Genomic DNA, 11,453 nt, shown 5'->3' on the forward strand with positions numbered 1-11,453 from the left:
CAAGACATCTAGCCAATATTGTCACCGTTGATTTTTCTTTAGAATCATCATCTAGTCGAACAAGTACTCCAACTAAAATTTTCGACAATCCATTTTTTGAACCCGACTTCACAATTGAGAACCCGGAGGATATTCAAGGACAATTTCCAAGATCCTGAACCACTAATCATTCCTCCTGAACCACAAACCATTAAATTAGAATCTTCTAGTGATTCGGATTCAAAAAATTTAGATATGGCATAAACAGAACCTCAAAGTATGGAAGACCGAATGAGAGCCACACGCATGGGCCAAGGTCACGCCATTATTAAGCCAGATATTAATGCGCCAGATTTTCAAATCAAAGGACAAATCCTACACATGGTCACTAATCAATGCCAATTCGGCAGCAAAAGAAGATTCAAATGAACATCTTCGAACTTTTAATAGGATTTGTAATCTAATTAAAATTCGAGAAGTTGAGGATGAAACTATTTATCTTATGTTGTTCCCATGGACTTTAAAAGGAGAAACCAAAGATTGGTTAGAATCGTTACCTGAAGGGGCGATTGACACATGGGATGTTTAAGTTGAGAAATTTCTTAAAAGATTCTTTCCGGCATCTAAAGCCATGAGACTTCAAGGAGAAATTGCCACGTTCGTGCAAAATCCAAATGAAACGTTATATGAAGCGTGGACAAGATTCGGAGGGATGTTGAGAGGATGTCCTCAACACGGTTTAGATACTTTTCAAATAGTGCAAATCTTCTATAAAGGCATCGACATCGCCATACGAAAAGACATCGACACAGCAGCTGGTGGTTCCATTATGAAGAAAACCGCTACCGAAGCTCACAAGATAATTGATAATACAGCCTCCCACTCTCATGAGTGGCATCAGGAAAAAGATATCTTTCATTCATCTAAAGCGGCTAGAGCCGATTCTATCCATGACTTTGATTCTGTTTCCGCAAAAATAGATGCTTTCGAGAGATGAATGGAAAAGATGACTAAAGATATTCACGCAATACGAATCAGTTGTGAGCAATGAGGTGAACCATACTTAACGAAATATTGTCACATCGAGCAAACAATGGAACAACGTGAGAATGTTTTCTACATGAACCAGAGGTCAGGAAATAATTATCAAAATAATTATCAACCGCCAAGGCCAAACTTCAATCGAAATCAAAACATTCTTTACAATCCAAATGGACCCAACAATAACTTGTACAACCAACAAGGTCTGAATAACCAATCAACTCAAAACAACACTTTCAATCAACAAAGACCTAGCTTGTATAAACCACCACCACAAACCGAAGAGAAAAAGTCAAATCTGGAAGAAATAGTACAAAAGCTAGTTGAATCTCAAACACAATTTTTTGCAACTCAAACCCAAACGAATGAGAGGTTTGATCAGTCATTTAGAACTCAACAAGCTTCCATTTTAAATCTATAAAATCACGTAGGTACTCTTGCTAGCATGATGAGCGAAAGGAAGCAAGAAGAGCTACCGAGTAATACTGAAGTAAATCCTCGGAATGAAAATGTTAACATGGTGTCAACAAATTCTGAAAAACCAGCACCAGAAGATGGGAAGGTTTTAGATGTGAGTAACAATGAAGAAGTTACAACACCACCACCACCTGAGTATGTAAAGCCAGTGGTGGCACCATACAGACCACCCATCCCGTTTCCAAGAAAAGGAGTTGAGTATGAGCAAGTGATAGGTAATAAAGTTTGTGATACCTTTGGAAAGAAGAAGAAGAATAAGAAAGTGCAAGAAACAAAAACCGTAAAAATAAACCCGGAGAAGACAGTTCCACCAAAACCTCCACCCAAGTTAGGTGATCTGGGTGAATTTATTGTTCCTTGTCTACTTAGTGATTGTGTCATGTATGATGCACTAGCAGATTTAGGTGCGAGTATAAGTGTTATGCCTCTTTCATTATATAAGAGATTAGGTGTAGGTGAGTTAAGTCCAATGGAAATGAGTGTTCGACTCTTTGATCAAACCATTAAGCACCCAGTTAGAATTGCTGATAACCTACCCGTTCAAGTAGGTAATTTAACCTTTCTAGTCGAATTTATTGTCATTGACATAGAAGAGGACTCAAACATTCCTCTAATTTTAGGTCGACCATTCTTAGCGTCTACCGGGGCGTTATTTAATGTAAGAGAGGGTAGAATAACACTTAATGATGGTGACAAATCGGTCACCTTTATGATTTGAAAGTCTAAATCTCCACCAACCAAAACCGTTGAACCAATAAAAACGATTGGTAAAAACCATGTTGTTTTACCAACTCCAACGGTAGTACTTAACAATAATAAAACGCCTAAGTGTGGGGAAGATGAAGTAACACTAATGATGACTTGATAACAAAGAACCCCGTTGTTGATACGAAATTAAATGACCCCATTATTAATAGTTCAATGAAGAAACTTATTAAACGGATTTGTGATGCTAGAACCAAGGGGAACTTTAAGTTATGTAACCGGTTAGTATCCAATCTATCACCTAAAGAAAAGGCGAAACTAGTTGAATTTATGGATATTACACAGGAATCAGACCAATGGCTTAAAGCAAAAGTCACAGATATGCAAGTTGATTATGGTCCAAGAGAAATTGACAATGAAGTTAATCACAATTTCGACACCACAGCTACCTAAGTGTGGGGAGATTTTCAAATGTTCTAAAAAGAAAATGATGTCTAGAGTTAGTTGTTCTGTTCTCGTGTAGTTCCGAGAATGGAATCCGATTGGTCTTTTCCACTAGCAGACACTAAAGAACTAGTTTTCTTCCCCCCATTCTGAATTTTTTGTTTTGTAGGTTTTGTATGAAATTAAAACGCTTTTTAAAATTAAGTTTTGTGTGAATTTAAAAACAAAATTTACTTTATTTCATTAAATTTAAAAAATGATTTCTAAAATTCGTCGTGAGTTAAGGACGGGGCGAAAATTTTTGTTATCATGATTTTAATATTATTGATTTAAAGTATGCCAAAAATATTATATGTGTAGTGACCCGAACTTTTCCATGTTTATATATATTAATTGAGATTGATATTTACATGATTAAATGTTTCCAACATGTTAAGCAATCAAACTTGTTAAGACTTGATTAATTGAAATATGTTTCATATAGACAATTGACCACCCAAGTTGACCGGCGATTCACGAACGTTAAAACTTGTAAAAACGACATGACGATATATATATGGATATACATATGGTTAACATGAGATTATGATAAGTAATTATCTCCATAAGTATATTAACAATGAGTTATATACATATAAACAAGACTACTAACTTAAGGATTTCGAAACGAGACATATATGTAACGATTATCGTTGTAACGACATTTAAATGTATATATATCATATTAAGATATATTAATATATCATAATATCATGATAATATAATAATTTAACATCTCATTAGATATAATAAACAATGGGTTAACAACATTAATTGAGATCGTTAACTTAAAGGTTTCAAAACAACACTTACATGTAACGACTAACGATGACTTAACGACTCAGTTAAAATGTATATACATGTAGTGTATTTAGATGTATTAAAATACTTTTGGAAGACTTCAAGACATATATCAAAACACTCATACTTAACGAAAATGGTTATAGTTACTTTCCCATTCTTTTCTTTCATCAAGAATTCTAGTCGTATTCTTACCCGTATTATACACAGCTTCAAAACGTACTTACTATGGGTATATACCAATAGGAACTAGCATGGGATTCCACTCTTGATTATGTCATGTATGACTAATCAATTTTAACTTCTACCATGAGCTAGTCAACTAACTAGAACTCCTTTTAACCCCACTCACCACTCACCAATTACCATTCATCATTCACTCCATTTCACTTCCAATTCTCTTTCTAATTCTCTCTCAACACACACACACACACATACTATTATGAACGTATTTTTCCAGTAGTTAATCATCATCTTCATCAAAAATCACTTCAAGAATCAAGCTATAATCATCATAGGAAGAACACTTCAAGAACACTTCAAAAATCCTTTCAAATTTACTAATTTACTTCTAAGCTTTCTAATCCATTCCAAGTAATCATCTAAGATCAAGAAACCTTTGTTATATACAGTAGGTTATCTTTCTTATTCAAGGTAATATTCATATTAAAACTTTGATTCAATTTCTATAACTATAAACTATCTTAATTCGAGTAAAAATCTTACTTGAACTTGTTTTTGTGTCATGATCCTACTTCAAGAACTTTCAGGCCATCCAAGATCCTTTGAAGCTAGATCATTTCTTGTCACTTCCAGTAGGTTTACCTACTAAACTTGAGGTAGTAATGATGTTCATAACATCATTCGATTCATATATATAAAACTATCTTATTCGAAGGTTTAAACTCGTAATCACTAGAACATAGTTTAGTTAATTCTAAACTTGTTCGCAAACAAAAGTTAATCCTTCTAAATTGACTTTTAAAATTAACTAAACACATGTTCTATATCTATATGATATGCTAACTTAATGATTTAAAACCTGGAAACACGAAAAACACCGTAAAACCAGAGTCGTAGTAACACCGCGGGCTGTTTTGGGTTAGTTAATTAAAAACTATGATAAACTTTGATTTAAAAGTTGTTATTCTGAGAAAATGATTTTTATTATGAACATGAAACTATATCCAAAAATTATGGTTAAACTCAAAGTGGAAGTATGTTTTCTAAAATGGTCATCTAGACGTCGTTCTTTCGACTGAAATGACTACCTTTACAAAAACGACTTGTAACTTATTTTTCCAACTATAAACCTATACTTTTTCTATTTAGATTCATAAAATAGAGTTTAATATGAAACCATAGCAATTTGATTCACTCAAAACGGATTTAAAATGAAGAAGTTATGGGTAAAACAAGATTGGATAATTTTTCTCATTTTAGCTACGTGAAAATTGGTAACAAATCTATTCCAACCATAACTTAATCAACTTGTATTATATATTATGTAATCTTGAGATACCATAGACACGTATACAATGTTTCGACCTATCATGTCGACACATCTATATATATTTCGAAACAACCATAGACACTCTATATGTGAATGTTGGAGTTAGCTATACAGGGTTGAGGTTGATTCCAAAATATATATAGTTTGAGATGTGATCAATACTGAGATACGTATACACTGGGTCGTGGATTGATTCAAGATAATATTTATCGATTTATTTCTGTACATCTAACTGTGGACAACTAGTTGTAGGTTACTAACGAGGACAGCTGACTTAATAAACTTAAAAAATCAAAATATATTAAAAGTGTTGTAAATATATTTTGAACATACTTTAATATATATGTATATATTGTTATAGGTTCGTGAATCAACAGTGGCCAAGTCTTACTTCTCGACGAAGTAAAAATCTGTGAAAGTGAGTTATAGTCCCACTTTTAAAATCTAATATTTTGGGATGAGAATACATGCAGGTTTTATAAATGATTTATAAAATAGACACAAGTACGTGAAACTACATTCTATGGTTGAATTATCGAAATCGAATATGCCCCTTTTTATTAAGTCTGGTAATCTAAGAATTAGGGAACAGACACCCTAATTGACGCGAATCCTAAAGATAGATCTATTAGGCCTAACAAACCCCATCCAAAGTACCAGATGCTTTAGTACTTCGAAATTTATATCATATCAGAAGGGTGTCCCGGAATGATGGGGATATTCTTATATATGCATCTTGTTAATGTCGGTTATCAGGTGTTCACCATATGAATGATCTTTATCTCTATGTATGGGATGTGTATTGAAATATGAAATCTTGTGGTCTATTGTTACGATTTGATATATATAGGTTAAACCTATAACTCACCAACATTTTTGTTGACGTTTAAAGCATGTTTATTCTCAGGTGAATATTAAGAGCTTTCGCTGTTGCATACTAAAATAAGGACAAGATTTGGAGTCCATGTTTGTATGATATTGTGTAAAAACTGCATTCAAGAAACTGATTTCGATGTAACATATTTGTATTGTAAACCATTATGTAATGGTCGTGTGTAAACAGGATATTTTAGATTATCATTATTTGATAATCTACGTAAAGCTTTTTAAACCTTTATTTATGAAATAAAGGTTATGGTTTGTTTTAAAAATGAATGCAGTCTTTGAAAAACGTCTCATATAGAGGTCAAAACCTCGCAACAAAATCAATTAATATGGAACGTTTTTAATCAATAAGAACGGGACATTTCAGTTGGTATCCGAGCGTTGGTCTTAGAGAACCAGAATTTTGCATTAGTGTGTCTTATCGAGTTTGTTAGGATGCATTAGTGAGTCTGGACTTCGACCGTGTTTACTTGAAAAATGATTGCTTAATAAATTTTGTTGGAAACTATATATTTTTAACATGTGAATATCATGTGATATATTAATCTCTTAACGCGTTTGATATTATGTGATAGATGTCTACCTCTAGAACAAGTCCCATTGACTCACCTAATAATAATGAAGAGTCAAATGTAAATTGGAATGATTCGTGGACTGATTCACAAGTTCTCGAAGAGGAACCGGAAGAAGAGTCGGAACCAGAAGAAGAATCGGAACCGGAAGAAGAATCGGAACCGGATGAAGAAATAGAACCGGTGGGGGAAATAATAAAACGGTTAAGTAAAAGAAAATCCTCAACCAACCGACCAAGGTTAATTATGGTCAATGGTGTTTCCGCTAAGGAAGCAAAATATTCGGAGGATGACCAATTCTCCGATGAATCGGATTCTGACGAGAATTTCGATGATGTTATAGAAATTACCCCAACTGAATTTAAAAAGGCAAAAGAAAATAATAAGGGAAAGGGCATAAAAATAGAGAAATGTAATTCCAACCCCGATGAACTTTATATGTATCGTCAACCCCCGAAGTCCTTAAGTTGTAACAATGACCCGGGAACCTCTAAACCACCAGGTTTTTCTAAACCAATGTGGAAAACGACGGCTCGTATTAGGGGAACATCATATATCCCTATAAACTTGGCAAAACGAACCAAAACCGAAGAAGAAGAAACAAGCGAGTCGGAATAAGATAGTTGTATTCGTGTGGTGTAATATATGTAATATAGTATGCTTATGCTTTATGATATATGTAAAAATTGCTTGTGTTAATAAGTATTTTTTTTATGAATCTAACTCTTGTCTATTTTACAGTATAAAAACACAAAATGGATAGACAACCCAATATTTTAAGAGACCTACCCGGAGACATGATTGATGAAATCTTGTCTACAGTCGGTCAGAATTCTTCGGCACAACTATTTAAGGCGAGATCAGTTTGTAAGACATTCGAAGAACGTTCCAAGAATGCCTTGGTTTATAAAAGGCTTTCGTTTGAAAGATGGGGGATATCACAATGGGAAATCCATAAGTTACGATGTGTTTACTTTGACGCATATATTGCGGGGAACCCAAATGCTATTTTACGCAATGGGTTAAGAAATTATTTTGACTCAATATATCCGAATATTGGACTTCGTGATTTAGAAAAAGCGGCTAACATGCAACATAAAGAAGCATGTTATGCTTATGGATTAGTAATGTTCGCTTCTCACCAAAGTGAGAACAAGAACATCGGCCTACAACTATTAAACAAAACGTTCCCACAAGTGACGGAGTCGGTAATTGGGGTAAGAAATGAGGTTTTTAGATTGTTACGGGACTGTTGGACATTACGTAACCCTCGTCCCTTTGACGACGTTACAACACGCTGTCTTATCAACGGCCATAACGGTTATGTTCCACAAGACCAAGGATGGGAAGTAGTCCTAGTAAAACCAGAATGCATGACTTGTTTCTGGACGTATGAATTACGTGTCTTTATTGCCTTTGCTGAACGACTTGTGTACTAGCTAGAATTATCTTCACAACTATCTTGTATCAAAGTTATTGTGTGCTATATTTCATGCTTTATGTAAAATAAGCGGTATTGTAAGTTTGTAAAATATTGTATAAAAGTTTGAACGCAAAATATTATTATAATCAGTTTTTCATATAGAATTGTAGTAGTTGAATTGTATATTAGCTACTAAGTATGAACTTAACGGGTAGGTACTACCCGAATTTAAACTTATAAAACGCTAATATGAAGAAAAAGCTTTTATAAATGAGTTCATATTATGCTACGAAATACTATTAACTACTCTTAATATTCTGTATGATTAACTTGTTCCATTTGACTATTTTGAAGGAAATGGCACCGACTACTCGACACACCGTGAATATGAATGAAGAGGAATTCCGTACTTTTCTAGCTTCAAACATAGCCGCAGTACAGGCTGCGCTACATACCAACAATAACCTTGGATCTAGCAGTACAGGAAATCGTGTAGGATGCACCTACAAAGAATTCACTGCCTGCAAACCTTTGGAATTTGATGGAACCGAAGGACCGATCGGATTGAAATGGTGGACCGAGAAGGTCGAATCGGTGTTTGCCATAAGTAAGTGTACTGAAGAGGACAAAATAAAGTACGCTACTCATACCTTCACAGGTTCTGCGTTAACATGGTGGAATACCTATCTAGAGCAAGTGGGACAAGACGATGCGTACGCACTACCGTGGTCAGCATTCAAGCACTTGATGAACGAGAAGTACCGTCCCAGAACCGAGGTCAATAAGCTCAAGACAGAACTTAGAGGGTTACGAACCCAAGGATTTGATATTACCAGGTACGAAATACGATTTACAGAATTATGCCTATTGTGTCCGGGAGCATTCGAAGATGAGAAAGAGAAGATCGACGCGTTTGTGAAAGGATTACCGGAAAGAATCCAAGAAGATATAAGTTCACACGAGCCCGCCTCCATACAACAGGCATGTAGAATGGCTCACAAACTAGTGAACCAGATTGAAGAAAGAATTAAAGAACAGACTGCTGAAGAGGCCAATGTGAAGCAAGTCAAAAGAAAGTGGGAGGAAAATGGTGATAAGAATCACCAATACAACAACAACAGCAATTACAACAATAATCGCAACAATTATCCCAACAATCGCAACATCAATTGCAACTACAACAAACGGCCCAACAACAACAACAACAACAACAACAACAACAACAGTAACTACAACAATCATCCCAACAACAATAATAACCGCAACAACAACAACAATCAGAAGCAGCTATGCCAAAGGTGTGAAAAGTATCACTCGGGGTTCTGCACCAAATTTTGCAACAAGTGTAAAAGAAATGGTCATAGCGCGGTGAAGGGTGAGGTCTACGGACCAGGGGTTAATAGAACGAAAGGAAAAAATGGTGTCGGAACGAGTAATGGCGGAGCAAGTAGTGTCGGAGCAAGTTATGCCAATGTAGTTTGTTATAAATGTGGAAAACCGGGCCACATTATTAGAAATTTCCCGAACCAGGAGAACATGAATGGACAAGGCCGCGGAAGAGTTTTCAATATTAATGCGGCAGAGGCACAGGAAGACCCGGAGCTTGTTACGGGTACGTTTCTTATTGATAATAAATCTGCTTACTTTTTATTTGATTCGGGTGCGGATAGAAGCTATATGAGTAGAGATTTTTGTGCTAAATTAAGTTGTCCATTGACGCCTTTGGATAGTAAATTTTTACTCGAATTAGCAAATGGTAAATTAATTTCAGCATGTCGGAATCGAGAAATTAAACTGGTTAGCGAAACATTTAAGATTGACTTGATACCAGTAGAGTTAGGGAGTTTTGATGTGATAATCGGTATGGACTGGTTGAAAGAAGTGAAAGCAGAGATCGTTTGTTACAAAAATGCAATTCGCATTATACGAGAAAAAGGAAAACCCTTAATGGTGTACGGAGAAAAGGGCAACACGAAGCTACATCTTATTAGTAATTTGAAGGCACAAAAACTAATAAGAAAAGGTTGCTATGCTGTTCTAGCACACGTCAAGAAAGTACAAACTGAAGAAAAGAGCATCAATGATGTTCCCGTCGCAAAAGAATTTCCCGATGTATTTCTGAAAGAATTACCGGGATTACCCCCACATCGATCCGTTGAATTTCAAATAGATCTTGTACTAGGAGCTGCACCAATAGCTCGTGCTCCTTACAGACTCACACCCAGCGAGATGAAAGAACTGCAAAGCCAATTACAAAAACTTTTAGAGCATGGTTTCATTCGACCAAGCACATCACCGTGGGGAGCTCCTGTTTTGTTTGTCAAGAAGAAAGATGGTAGATTCAGGTTGTGTATCGACTACCGAGAGTTGAACAAACTTACCATCAAGAACCGCTACCCACTACCGAGAATCGACGACTTATTTGATCAACTACAAGGCTCGTCTGTTTATTCAAAGATTGACTTACGTTCCGGGTATCATCAAATGCGGGTGAAAGAAGATGATATTCCAAAGACTGCTTTCAGAACACGTTACGGTCATTACGAGTTTATGGTCATGCCATTTGGTTTAACTAATGCACCAGCTGTGTTCATGGACCTTATGAACCGAGTGTGTGGACCATACCTTGACAAGTTTGTCATTGTTTTCATTGATGACATACTTATTTACTCAAAGAATGACCAAGAACACGGTGAACATTTCAGAAAGGTGTTAGAAGTATTGAGGAAGGAAGAATTGTATGCTAAATTTTCAAAGTGTGCATTTTGGTTGGAAGAAGTTCAATTCCTCGGTCACATAGTGAACAAAAAAGGTATTAAGGTGGATCCGGCAAAGATAGAAACTGTTGAAAAGTGGGAAACCCCGAAAACTCCGAAACACATACGCCAGTTTTTAGGACTAGCTGGTTACTACAGAAGGTTCATCCAAGACTTTTCCAGAATAGAAAAACCCTTGACTGCATTAACGCATAAAGGGAAGAAATTTGAATGGAAGGATGAACAAGAGAAAGCGTTTCAGTTATTGAAGAAAAAGCTAACTTCGGCACCTATATTGTCATTTCCTGAAGGGAATGATGATTTTGTGATTTATTGTGATGCATCAAAGAAAGGTCTCGGTTGTGTATTAATGCAACGAACGAAGGTGATTGCTTATGCGTCTAGACAATTGAAGATTCACGAGCAAAATTATACGACACATGATTTGGAATTAGGCGCAGTTGTTTTTGCATTAAAGACTTGGAGGCACTACTTATATGGGGTCAAAAGTATTATATATACCGACCACAAAAGTCTTCAACACATATTTAATCAGAAACAACTGAATATGAGGCAGCGTAGGTGGATTGAATTGTTGAATGATTACGACTTTGAGATTCGTTACCACCCGAGGAAGGCAAATGTGGTAGCCGATGCCTTGAGCAGGAAGGACAGAGAACCCATTCGAGTAAAATCTATGAATATAATGATTCATAATAACCTTACTACTCAAATAAAGGAGGCGCAACAAGGAGTTTTAAAAGAAGGAAATTTAAAGGATGAAATACCCAAAGGATCGGAGCAGCATCTTAATATTC

At 35.6% G+C, this 11,453-nt stretch overlaps 1 non-coding gene across 1 annotated transcript; it reads right to left on the reverse strand.

The window, feature by feature from the left end:
- Nucleotides 1-613: 613 nt before the first annotated feature.
- LOC139860855 (small nucleolar RNA R71) lies at nucleotides 614-720 on the reverse strand. Its single transcript, XR_011763474.1, has one exon. It is a non-coding gene; the product is annotated as a small nucleolar RNA R71 (small nucleolar RNA).
- Between the last annotated feature and the right edge of the window lie 10,733 nt (nucleotides 721-11,453).

Source organism: Rutidosis leptorrhynchoides, chromosome 7 (assembly GCF_046630445.1).
Source record: "Rutidosis leptorrhynchoides isolate AG116_Rl617_1_P2 chromosome 7, CSIRO_AGI_Rlap_v1, whole genome shotgun sequence".
In the NCBI taxonomy this organism is placed as follows: domain Eukaryota; kingdom Viridiplantae; phylum Streptophyta; class Magnoliopsida; order Asterales; family Asteraceae; genus Rutidosis; species Rutidosis leptorrhynchoides.